We start from the raw sequence: 12,149 nt of genomic DNA, 5'->3' as shown, positions 1-12,149 counted from the left end.
CCAGGGATACGTCCTTTAGCGCCCTCCATAGGAGGGCAGGGAGTCCCTGCCTGCATCCCTGCCACAGTGTTATTCTGTAGCGGTGTGTATATATATCGCTCAACTATTTGGAGCGCGATTGGGCCCTTCAAGTAACCAGAATAGCATCCTTCGTTTCACTTTACGGCCAGCAAAGACACTCATTCCAAAGAGTTAGTAGAAACACGTAAAACCCTTCAGTGGAGTACAGCCTATGCTCTGGGTCTGAACAAGTTCAGTCCAATTTCTTATCCCATAACTCCTGTGTCTATGAAGCCAGGCAGTTAAAATGAATGACCCGAGGCGCTGCAAGCGTCTGAAGAGCCTCACAAATCATCAAAGAAAGACTGAATTATGTCCTGAACTTACCAAAGCCAAAAAGTGAACTAATAATATATTTTAGAAACAGTTGCTCCATGAGCTGAAACTGAAAACATGGTGATGTTTAACCCCAATTTAATGAGAACATCTAAGTAATTAAAAGGCCCCACTCTTAAAGCTTTCTGGTTGATTGAAGGTGCTTTGCATATTGGAAACAGGTATGAAAAGCTTTTATGTGTTAGGGGTTCTCTGAGGCAGAACTGTTAACACTACCCACCTGGTGGACCACCTGCATAGGTTTACCTAGGAATAGTTAGAAATGCAAATTCTCAGGGCCCACCCCGAAATCTTCATGTTATCAACATCTTTAGGGGATTCTAGGCACGCTGAAGTTTAAGAAGCACTGGCCTAGGGGACTAGTGTGTCTCTTGGAGAGGAAGGAACACCCTTTCCTTGAACAGGGCCTCTGGGGACCACAGCTAATCCTTATTTTATGTTCTAGGCACTGGGCTAAGAACTTTACACAACTTACCTCATTTTAATCCTTCAGCAGTTCTAAGGAGGCAGTATTAGAATTAATGCCACTTTACAGATAAGAAAACTGAGATATAAAATCATTAAGCAATTTGCCCAAACCCACATGCCCTAAGTAGGAGAACCAGGATTCACATCTAGGCTGCCACTCTTTGGCAGGACGTGATTCAGTCTTTTTCACTTGGGTTTTGAGCCATCTACAAGATGGGCAGATAGGGAGTTCTGTGGGTCCTACCCCCATGGGTTTGCTTTGTCCTTTCCAAAAAGCCTGGGATTTCCTGCTTAAAAGTCCCATAGAATCTAGATGGTGGAGTGACTTCCCCAAATCACATAGTTAATGGCATAATCCTGGCTGGAGTGCAGGTTTTCTGACCTTTCATCTCATATGTTACAATAAAAAAAATACCAAAAAGCAAAACTGAGACCATAAAATTGATCTGAAATACCGTCTTTTAGGAATAATGTCTGTTAAACTTGGAGGTTTACTCTTATATGACTCAAGATAGCTCAAGGAAAGGGGAGTTATTTAAAAGTGGGGGCGGAGGGAGTTAGTGTCACCCCTCCTTTCACCCATCGCACTCTCTTGAAGCACACGTTCTGTTTCTCTGTTCTCTTCCTCTCCCTTCTGCAGGCAAGGCTGTCTCCACTACTCCTCTGCTTATGGGTGAATGAAAATGGCCACCCCAGCCCTGATGGGACAACATCCTTCATTTCACACGTCAGCCATCACGTGAGCATGGTTTTGTGTCTCTTATTTCTAATTCTCCAATCAGAGAATTCTAGGCTATTCACTGATCTCTCATATTAATCAGCCAAAGTCAAGGCGTTATTAAAACAAAGGCAAGAAGGCTATCCCTTTCAGTAGGGTCATGGGGGTAATTCCAAATAATGGATTATAGAGGAGGCAACCCTGCCCAAATGTTCTACTACATTTTTTAAAAATAAAAATGAGATCATACCTCTTGTAGCTTTTTTTTTTTTTTTTTACTATTTTGCCAACATACTTCCCTGCCTATAAATAATATCGTACCTCCTCAGTTTTCGTGATGGTGATACAATCAGCATATCCATTGTATGGCTCTGCCTCGATTTGCTCAACCATTTTCTGTTGGTGGGTTTTCTTTCCTCCAGGTATTTGCCAGTATAGTCAATGTAATGAACAACTTTGTCATAAATCTTTGTGCCCAGTCTTAGTTCTTTTTTTAGGATAAATTCTTAAAAGGCAAAACTGCTATGTTAAGAAGTGTGGCCATTTTTAAGGCTTTAGAAATACATACCCCAATTACCTTCTGGAAAAGCTGTCCCAGTTCAGACTCCTACTGGCAAGGGAGTAAACCTTCCCACAACCTCACCAGCACTGGGGATTATTCTTTTTTATCTTTGCTAATTTTATAGGTAAAAATTGAGCTCATTGTTCTTTTAATTTGTGTTCTGGCTGAGGTGGAGCAGTTTTTTCACATGTTCACTGGCCTTTTGTATCTCTGGTTTTGCAACATATGTCTTTTGAAAACCTCAACTGTGCTTTACACAGGAAAAAGATTTTGGCAGTTGTCATTAAATGTCTGCTTGTTCCTTATTCTAGTGGCGTCCTTTAGTTGATTACCCCAACCTGAAGGTAAACCAGCATCGCATTATTAGGATAATAGTATTTGAGTCTTCAAACAACATGTAAAGCTAAGCCTTTAGTTTGTTACCCTGTCCTTTAGGAAGGTGTTCTTGGAGAGGCGAATCGATCTTCCAAGCTATGTGATAAAATGTCTGAGACCAGAATACCTAGTTGGCTGAAATGGTGGGTTAGGGGTGAAGGGAGAATATGAAAGATGTCAAAGCAGTTGGAGTTGTTAAGGGAAGAGAGTTTTTCATACTATCCTAATCTCTAAGAAGGGGGAGAGGAATCTGTATGGGAAGTTGACTGTTTCTTTTTAATCCTTGCTTTACATCCAGCATTGAAAGGATGGACCCCTATCTCCTGTTCACGTTGAAGTGTGGGTAGTTTTGAGTCTCCTCACAATTACTTCCTGGGACTTTGAAAATGATTCAGGATAGAAGACTCCCAAGAGATCAGATTGAGGTGACAGTAGGCTCATTGAGAACCACAGGTCAAGACATGCTGAGGAATGCAGGATGGTGGAGCTTGGCTACACGGGTCAGAGATGTCCTTCTGTATAGGCAGTCGCCTCTGGTTTGATTTAACAGGGTTTCCCAAGCTTCCCTCATGATAATGATCACCTGATGTATTCACTAAAAACAAACATTCCAGGCCCACTGATTCAGACTCTTCAGGCAAGGGCCTGATGATTCTACCATCAGAGAAATTTGGAAAACACAGATTCAGAGGTTCTGTGGGAAGGTCTTTTATAGCACATAGCTTTTAGGATGTCCATTCAGCCTATACGATAGCCACCAATACAATACAATACAATTCCCTACCCCTAGGTTGGACCTTAGTATTCATGGTTGGGCTTTGTCATACCTGTGTCCCTGGCTGCAAAGGAAGCCAGGCTGTGCCAGTCAGATTTTCTCTCTGTAAATTAAAAATGGTATTTAGAGTAGCCAGTCTGTCTCTAGAATTGCAATATGGAATCTCAAGAGCATGGGGCAGCTATATTCTGCCATGTGGATGAAGAAGCTGTTAAAATGGTATACAGGAAGACAGAAGAATGAAATACAGATTCCCTCTTGGCTTGCAGTAGCTTGACTTGCTTTCAGTAACTTTTATCTCTACTAAAACACTCTAATATAAAAAAAAATCATCTGCATGTAACTAAAACCTTTACCTTGAACATCAATTGAAGTTAATGGGTCTTCTATTTTATTTTATTTTTTAAATTAATTTATTTATTATTTTAAAAAATTTTTACATTTTATTTATTTTTTTATACAGCAGGTTCTTATTAGTCATTAATTTTATACACATCAGTGTATACATGTCAATCCCAATCTCCCAATTCATCCCACCACCACCACCACCCCCCCGCCGCTTTCCCCCCTTGGTGTCCATACGTTTATTCTCTACATCTGTGTCTCAATTTCTGCCCTGCAAACCGGTTCATCTGTACCGTTTTTCTAGGTTCCACACATATGTGATATTAATATACGATATTTGTTTTTCTCTTTCTGACTTAACTTCACTCTGTATGACAGTCTCTAGATCCATCCACGTCTCAACAAATGACCCAATTTCGTTTCTTTTTACGGCTGAGTAATATTCCATTGTATATATGTACCACATCTTCTTTATCCATTCATCTGTTGATGGGCATTTAGGTTGCTTCCATGACCTGGCTATTGTAAATAGTGCTGCAATGAACACTGGGGTGCATGTGTCTTTTTGAATTATGGTTTTCTCTGGGTATATGCCCAGTAGTGGGATTGCTGGATCATATGGTAATTCTATTTTTAGTTTTTTAAGGAACCTCCATATTGTTCTCCATAGTGGCTGTATCAATTTACATTCCCACCAACAGTGCAAGAGGGTTCCCTTTTCTCCACACCCTCTCCAGCATTTGTTGTTTGTAGATTTTCTGATGATGCCCATTCTAACTGGTGTGAGGTGATATCTCATTGTAGTTTTGATTTGCATTTCTCTAATAATTAGTGATGTTGAGCAGCTTTTCATGTGCTTCTTAGCCATTTGTATGTCTTCTTTGGAGAAATGTCTGTTTAGATCTTCTGCCCATTTTTGGATTGGGTTGTTTGTTTTCTTAATATTGAGCTGCATGAGCTGTTTATATATTTTGGAGATTAATCCTTTGTCCGTGGATTTGTAAATATTTTCTCCCATTCTGAGGGTTGTCTTTTCGTCTTGTTTATGGTTTCCTTTGCTGTGCAAAATCTTTGAAGTTTCATTAGGTCCCATTTGTTTATTTTTGTTTTTATTTCCATTACTCTAGGAGGTGGATCAAAAAAGATCTTGCTGTGATTTATGTCAAAGAGTGTTCTTCCTATGTTCTCCTCTAAGAGTTTTATAGTGTCCAGTCTTACATTTAGGCCTCTAATCCATTTTGAGTTTATTTTTGCGTATGGTGTTAAGGAGTGTTCTAATTTCATTCTTTTACGTGTAGTTGTCCAGTTTTCCCCACACCACTTATTGAAGAGACTGTCTTTTCTCCATTGTATATCCTTGCCTCCTTTGTCATAGATTAGTTGACCATAGGTGCGTGGGTTTATCTCTGGGCTTTCTATCTTGTTCCATTGATCTATGTTTCTGTTTTTGTGCCCATACCATATTGTCTTGATTACTGTAGCTTTGTAGTATAGTCTGAAGTCAGGGAGTCTGATTCATCCAGCTCCGTTTTTTTCCCTCAAGACTGCTTTGGCTATTTGGGGTCTTTTGTGTCTCCATACAAATTTTAAGATTTTTTTGTTCTAGTTCCGTAAAAAATGCCATTGGTAATTTGATAGGGATTGCATTGAATCTGTAGATTGCTTTGGGTAGTATAGTCATTTTCACAATATTGATTCTTCTGTTGGTATCATCTTTAATTTCTTTCATCAGTGTCTTATAGTTTTCTGCATACAGGTCTTTTGTCTCCCTAGGTAGGTTTATTCCTAGGTATTTTATTCTTTTTGTTGCAGTGGTAAATGGGAGTGTTTCCTTAATTTCTCTTTCAGATTTTTCATCATTAGTATATAGGAATGCAAGAGATTTCTGTGCATTAATTTTGTATCCTGGAACTTTACCAAATTCATTGATTAGCTCTAGTAGTTTCCTGGTGGCATCTTTAGGGTTCTCTATGTATAGTATCATGTCATCTGCAAACAGTGACAGTTTTACTTCTTCTTTTCCAATTTGGATTCCTTTCATTTCTTTTTCTTCTCTGATTGCCGTGGCTAGGACTTCCAAAACTATGTTGAATAATAGTGGTGAGAGTGGACATCCTTGTCTTGTTCCTGATCTTAGAGGAAATGCTTTCAGTTTTTCACCATTGAGAATGATGTTTGCTTTGGGTTTGTCATATATGGCCTTTATTATGTTGAGGTGGGGTCCCTCTGTGCCCACTTTCTGGAGAGTTTTTATCATAAATGGGTGTTGAATTTTGTCAAAAGCTTTTTCTGCATCTATTGAGATGATCATATGGTTTTTATTCTTCAATTTGTTAATATGGTGTATCACATTGATTGATTTGCGTATATTGAAGAATCCTTGCATCCCTGGGATAAATCCCACTTGATCGTGGTGTATGATCCTTTTAATGTGTTGTTGGATTCTGTTTGCTAGTATTTTGTTGAGGATTTTTGCATCTATATTCATCAGTGATATTGGTCTGTAATTTTCTTTTTTTGTAGTATCTTTGTCTGGTTTTGGTATCAGGGTGATGGTGGCCTCATAGAATGAGTTTGGGAGTGTTCCTTCCTCTGCAATTTTTTGTAAGAGTTTGAGAAGGATGGGTGTTAGCTCTTCTCTAAATGTTTGATAGAATTCACCTGTGAAGCCATCTGGTCCTGGGCTTTTGTTTGTTGGAAGATTTTTAATCACAGTTTCAATATCATGACTTGTGATTGGTCTGTTCATATTTTCTATTTCTTCCTGGTTCAGGCTTGGGAGGTTATACCTTTCTAAGAATTTGTCCATTTCTTCCAGGTTGTCCATTTTATTGGCATAGAGTTGCTTGTAGTAGTCTCTTAGGATGCTTTGTATTTTTGCGGTGTCTGTTGTAACTTCTCCTGTTTCATTTTTAATTTTATTGATTTGAGTCCTCTCCTTCTGTTTCTTGATGAGTCTGGCTAATTGTTTATCAATTTTGTTTATCTTCTCAAAGAACTAGCTTTTAGTTTTATTGATCTTTGCATTGTTTTCTTTGTTTCCATTTCATTTATTTCCACTGTGATCTTTAAGATTTCTTTCCTTCTGCTAACTTTGGGTTTTGTTTGTTCTTCTTTCTCTAGATCCTTTAGGTGTAAGATTAGATTGTTTATTTGAGATTTTTCTTGTTTCTTGAGGTAGGGTTTTACAGCTATAAACTTCTCTCTTAGAACTGCTTTTGGTGCATCCCATAGGTTTTGGATCATCGTGTTTTCATTGTCATTTGTCTCTAGGTATTTTTTGATTTCCTCTTTGATTTCTTCAGTGATGTCTTGGTTATTTAGTAACTTATTGTTTAACCTCCATGTGTTTGTGTTTTTTACTTTTTTTTTCCCTGTAATTCATTTCTAATCTCATAGTGTTGTGGTCAGAAAAGATGCTTGATATGATTTCAATTTTCTTAAATTAACTGAGGCTTGATTTGTGACCCAAGATGTGATCTATCCTGGAGAATGTTCCGTGCGCACTTGAGAAGAAATTGTAATCTGCTGTTTTTGGATGGAATGTCCTATAAATATCAATTAAATCCTGGTCTGTTGTGTCATTTAAAGCTTCTGTTTCCTTATTTATTTTCATTTTGGATGATCTGTCTATTGGTGTAAGTGAGGTGTTAAAGTCTCCCACTAGTATTGTGTTACTGTCGATTTCCTCTTTTATAGCTGTTAGCAGTTGCCTTATGTATTGAGGTGCTCCTATGTTGGGTGCATATATATTTAAAATTGTTATATCTTCTTCTTGGATTGATCCCCTGATTATTATGTAGTGTCCTTCCTTGTCTCTTGTAATTAGCAATTAGTAGCAATTAGTATTGCTACTCCAGCTTTCTTTTGATTTCCATTTGCATGGAATATCTTTTTCCATCCCCTCACTTTCAGTCTGTATGTGTCCCTAGGTCTGAAGTGGGTCTCTTGTAGACAGCATATATGTGGGTCTTGTTTTTGTATCCATTCAGCAAGCCTTTGTCTTTTGTTTGGAGCATTTAATCCATTTACGTTTAAGGTAATTATCGATATGTATGTTCCTATGACCATTTTCTTAATTGTTTTGGGTTTGTTTTTGTAGGTCCTTTTCTTCTCTTGTGTTTCCCACTTAGAGAAGTTCCTTTAGCATTTGTTGCAGAGCTGGTTTGGTGGTGCTGAATTCTCTTAGCTTTTGCTTGTCTGTAAAGCTTTTGATTTCTCCATCGACTCTGAATGAGATCCTTGCTGGGTAGAGTAATCTTGGTTGTAGGTTCTTCCGTTTCATCCCTTTAAGTATATCATGCCACTCCCTTCTGGCTTGTAGAGTTTCTGCTGAGAAATCAGCTGTTAACCTTATGGGAGTTCCCTTGTATGTTATTTGTCGTTTTTCCCTTTTTGCTTTCAATAATTTTTCTTTGTCTTTAATTTTTGGCAATTTGATTACTATGTGTCTCAGCGTGTTTCTCCTTGGGTTTATCCTGTATGGGACTCTCTGTGCTTCCTGGACTTGGGTGGCTATTTCCTTTCCCATGTTAGGGAAGTTTTCGACTATAATCTCTTCAAATATTTTCTCGGGTCCTTTCTCTCTCTCTTCTCCTCTGGGACCCCTATAATGCAAATGTTGTTGCGTTTAACGTTGTCCCAGAGGTCTCTTAGGCTGTCTTCATTTCTTTTCATTCTTTTTTCTTTAGTCTGTTCCGCAGCAGTGAATTCCACCATTCTGTCTTCCAGGTCACTTATCCGTTCTTCTGCCTCAGTTATTCTGCTATTGATTCCTTCTAGTGTAGTTTTCATTTCAGTTATTGTATTGTTCATCTCTGTTTGTTTGTTCTTTAATTCTTCCAGGTCTTTGTTAAACATGTCTTGCATCTTCTCGATCTTTGCCTCCATTCTTTTTCCGAGGTCCTGGATCATCTTCACTATCATTATTCTGAATTCTTTTTCTGGAAGGTTGCCTATCTCCATTTCATTTAGTTGTTTTTCTGGGGTTTTATCTTGTTCCTTCATCTGGTACATAGCCGTCTGCCTTTTCATCTTGTCTGTCTTTCTGTGAATGTGGTTTTTGTTCCACAGGCTGCAGGCTTGTAGTTCTTCTTGCTTCTGCTGTCTGCCCTCTGGTGGATGAGGCTATCTAAGAGGCTTGTGCAAGTTTCCTGATGGGACAGACTCTAGGTCTTCTATTTTAAAAATGAAAATTATTCTGGAAAGGTTAAGGGTATCAAAAATACATAATTTAATGTAAATTACTTTAACCAGATTACTGCAAACTCTGAGAACAGGAGTGTTATTTGTAGGGAAGAGGGTGGGGAGGTGGCCATGAAGGTGATGTGAGGAGAGGCAAAATAGGTGAAGAATCACAGCAATGGTTTTAGAGACCAACAAGGGAGCATGGAGCCTGGATATGGTCATTTCTATGTGGTGTTTACACATTTTCTCCTTGTGCTGGAGAGTGTGCAGGTATTTCCAATCTAGGCTGACCTAACCACCAGTGTGAATGTCAGGTGGCATTTAGGATCTGTCAGTTTCAGTTTTTGCTGCTGTAAATAATACCTGGTTAGGATTCTCGAACTGAAGATTAAAAACATGAGTGGGTGTTTGAAGACAGCACAGTGTGCTTAGTAGAGTTGATTTAGTGTTCATTCAACTAGTCAACTCATTACAGAAGTAGTTATGTTTAGCTTTTGCTCATCACACAAGGGCAAGACAAATTTTTCCTCCCTAACTCTCAGGGCTGGGTGCATATCTCTTCTGGGTGTCTTGATCCATTGTTCCCTTTTGTTCATGATTAAAGGGCTATGGACTCCTTCAGGAAGTTGTCTCAGAATTCCATTAGCATCGCAATTTGTAGACTTTCCTACCAGGTCAGTAACTTGTTAAAAGCTCACCTTCTGGTTCCTTTGATTTCTCTTTTGCTTTCTGCATATTTGGTCCTCATCCATTCTACTATCTCCTATTTTTCCCACTATTTTCCTATTTTTATTTCATGTGTGTAGGTGGAAGGGGAGCTCCTTATTATCTCCCGGGAAGGCTTGCTGTTGAAGAGGGAAATATCTGACTTCCCAGGAGCTTAAGGTTCTTCATATTCTTTTAAAACAAGCCCCAACATGGGACTTCCTGGGCAGTCCAGTGGTTAAGACTCTGTGCTTCCACTGCGGGGGTGGGGTGGTGATGGTGGGGGTGTGGGTTCAATCCGTGGTCAGGGAATTAAGATCCTGCATGCCGGCGGGTGCGGCTGAAAAGAAAAGGAAAAAAACAAACAAAACGCAACCCATGGAAGGAGGTAAAGCCACTGAGCTTTGAAGACATTGGCAAACCTTTCAGGATCTGAGGCACTGCTGCCTTTAACCCTTATTGCCACATCAGTGATTCATTTTGTTGTTTTAAGGACCTCCCTTCCTTTGCTAGGGAGGTAATTTTGAATTTCACTCTAAGTTTCCCAGAAAGCTACAAATGTGAGCTTAATCTAGGTTGTTTGATGCAATTATAATTTTATCTGATGGTCTGGGTGATACGTTTAGAAAAGAAGTATCTGAGGGCTGGTCCTGGAAGTCCAGTTCTAGGTCCCTGGCTGAGTTCACAAGGAAAACACATCGCAAGGAGGACGTATCTGATCTCTGGGAGCCAAAAGGACCCTAAGGTTACATTCTGCCTGAGAATGGCTGGCTGTGGCTCCCTGATGCTCTTCAGATGTGGGCTGGGAAGGCGTACTCGAATGAAGTTAAGAAAATCTGGGCTTTCTTGAGAGCTTCTTTTTTAAAAAAATTTTTTAAAAATTAAAAAAAAATTTTTAAATTGAAGTAGAGTTGGTTTACAATGTTGTGTTAGTTTCTGGTGTACAGTAAGGTGATTCCGTTTTATATGTATGTGTGTGTGTGTGTGTGTATATATATGTATATTCTTTTTCAGATTCTTTTCCATTATAGGTTATTACAAGATACTGAATATAGTTCCCTGTGCTATACAGTAGGACCTTTTTGTTTACCTGTTTTATATACAGTAATGTGTATCTGTTAATCCCAAGCTCCTAATTTATCCCTCCCCCACTTCCCCTTTGGTAACCATGAGCTTGTTTTCTATGTCTGTGAGTCTGTTTCTGTTCTGCAAATAAGGTCATTTGTATCTTTTTTATTTTTTTAAAATTAATTAATTTATTTATTAATTTATTTTTGGCTGTGTCAGGTCTTCGTTGCTACGTGCGGGCTCTCTCTAGTTGCGGCGACGGGGGGGCTACTCTTCGTTGCAGTGCGTAAGCCTCTCATTGCGGTGGCTTCTCTTGTTGTGGAGCACGGGCTCTAGCGCGCACGGGCTCAGTAGTTGTGGCTCATGGGCTCTAGAGCGCAGGCTCAGTAGTTGTGGCTTACGGGCTTAGTTGCTCCGCAGCATGTGGGATCTTCCCGGACCAGGGCTCGAACCCGTGTCCCCTGCATTGGCAGGCGGATTCTCAACCACTGCGCCACCAGGGAAGCCCTGTATCTTTTTTAGATTCCACATATAAGAGATATCATATGACCCTTGTCTTGACACCTTCTTAAGGAAGGGGTGTAACAATATGGAGATTTGCATGTGTAATAAATTTTTATTAACTCTTATGTGGGTTTTCAGTGTACTTTGCAAATGCAAACTCCCAACTCTCACTGTGCATGATTTTTCTCATTTATGGCTGGGCAAACAGAAGCATAAAGAGCAGCAATGACTGGTCTGAGCTCACCAAGTTAGTGAAACAGGCAGAGCTCATAGACTGATTATCTCTTACTGCACCTCTTGCCCAGCCTGTCACCCTCACCCGTAGTCTTCCCTGACAGCTGCCATCCACAGCTCCTTAGGAAAAGGGAAATTCAAGCGCAGATGAAGGAAAAGGAAATTGTTTCAGTCCAGTGTTCTCTTAACATTTAATTCACACCTGTGCTATTGGACTAGCGGCCCCCATGTGATTTAATATAGTGATGATTAAGTCTAAAGAGAAAAGTATATGGACAGTAAACTAACACTAATGCATTTTGGGGGAGAGAACTGCTGACTCAAGCGAAATATACATTTATTTCAACCACGTGCACTATAGTGACTGCTATTTGTTTCTCTCTGTTCACTCAGGGATTAAATTGAGTTTAAGCAGCCTGGAACAGTTTGATGCCTCCTCCTTCCAGCCATGGAAAGTGCCAGGTGGCTTGCCTCTAGAATCTGACATCCTGTTGGTGAGGATAACAATCCACAACTGAGATCCTTTGGCTTTTTTTAGGCCCATCTATGAGAAATAAATCAGAATGATGCAGAGCTAAGAGCATGAACCTTGGCCACAGATGGTCTTAGGTTCGAATTCTGTCACTTAGTAATGGTGTGACTGGGTCCTCTGTGAGAATTTTCTTTCGGGTCATGATTAAATAGCATATGATAGGTGGGTAATAATAATGATAGTAGTAATAATAATTGTTATTAAAGCAGCCACCATTAAATGAGTACTTACTACACACCAACCACTGTGCTAAGTGGTCTCAATCTTGGCAACAAAAATA

At 39.5% G+C, this 12,149-nt stretch overlaps 1 long non-coding RNA gene across 1 annotated transcript in view; it reads left to right on the top strand.

Annotated features, from left to right (window-relative positions):
* The window catches only part of LOC130709393 (uncharacterized), a 35,675-nt gene extending 23,817 nt beyond the window's left edge, over nt 1–11,858 (top strand). The window contains exons 3-4 of the long non-coding RNA XR_009009931.1: nt 1,505–1,603; nt 11,731–11,858. This is a non-coding gene — a long non-coding RNA (uncharacterized LOC130709393). The remainder of the gene's footprint in view (nt 1–1,504; nt 1,604–11,730) is intronic.
* Nucleotides 11,859–12,149: the final 291 nt, after the last annotated feature.

Source organism: Balaenoptera acutorostrata, chromosome 12 (assembly GCF_949987535.1).
Source record: "Balaenoptera acutorostrata chromosome 12, mBalAcu1.1, whole genome shotgun sequence".
NCBI classification, from domain to species: domain Eukaryota; kingdom Metazoa; phylum Chordata; class Mammalia; order Artiodactyla; family Balaenopteridae; genus Balaenoptera; species Balaenoptera acutorostrata.
This window is presented reverse-complemented; position numbering and strand designations above follow the sequence as displayed.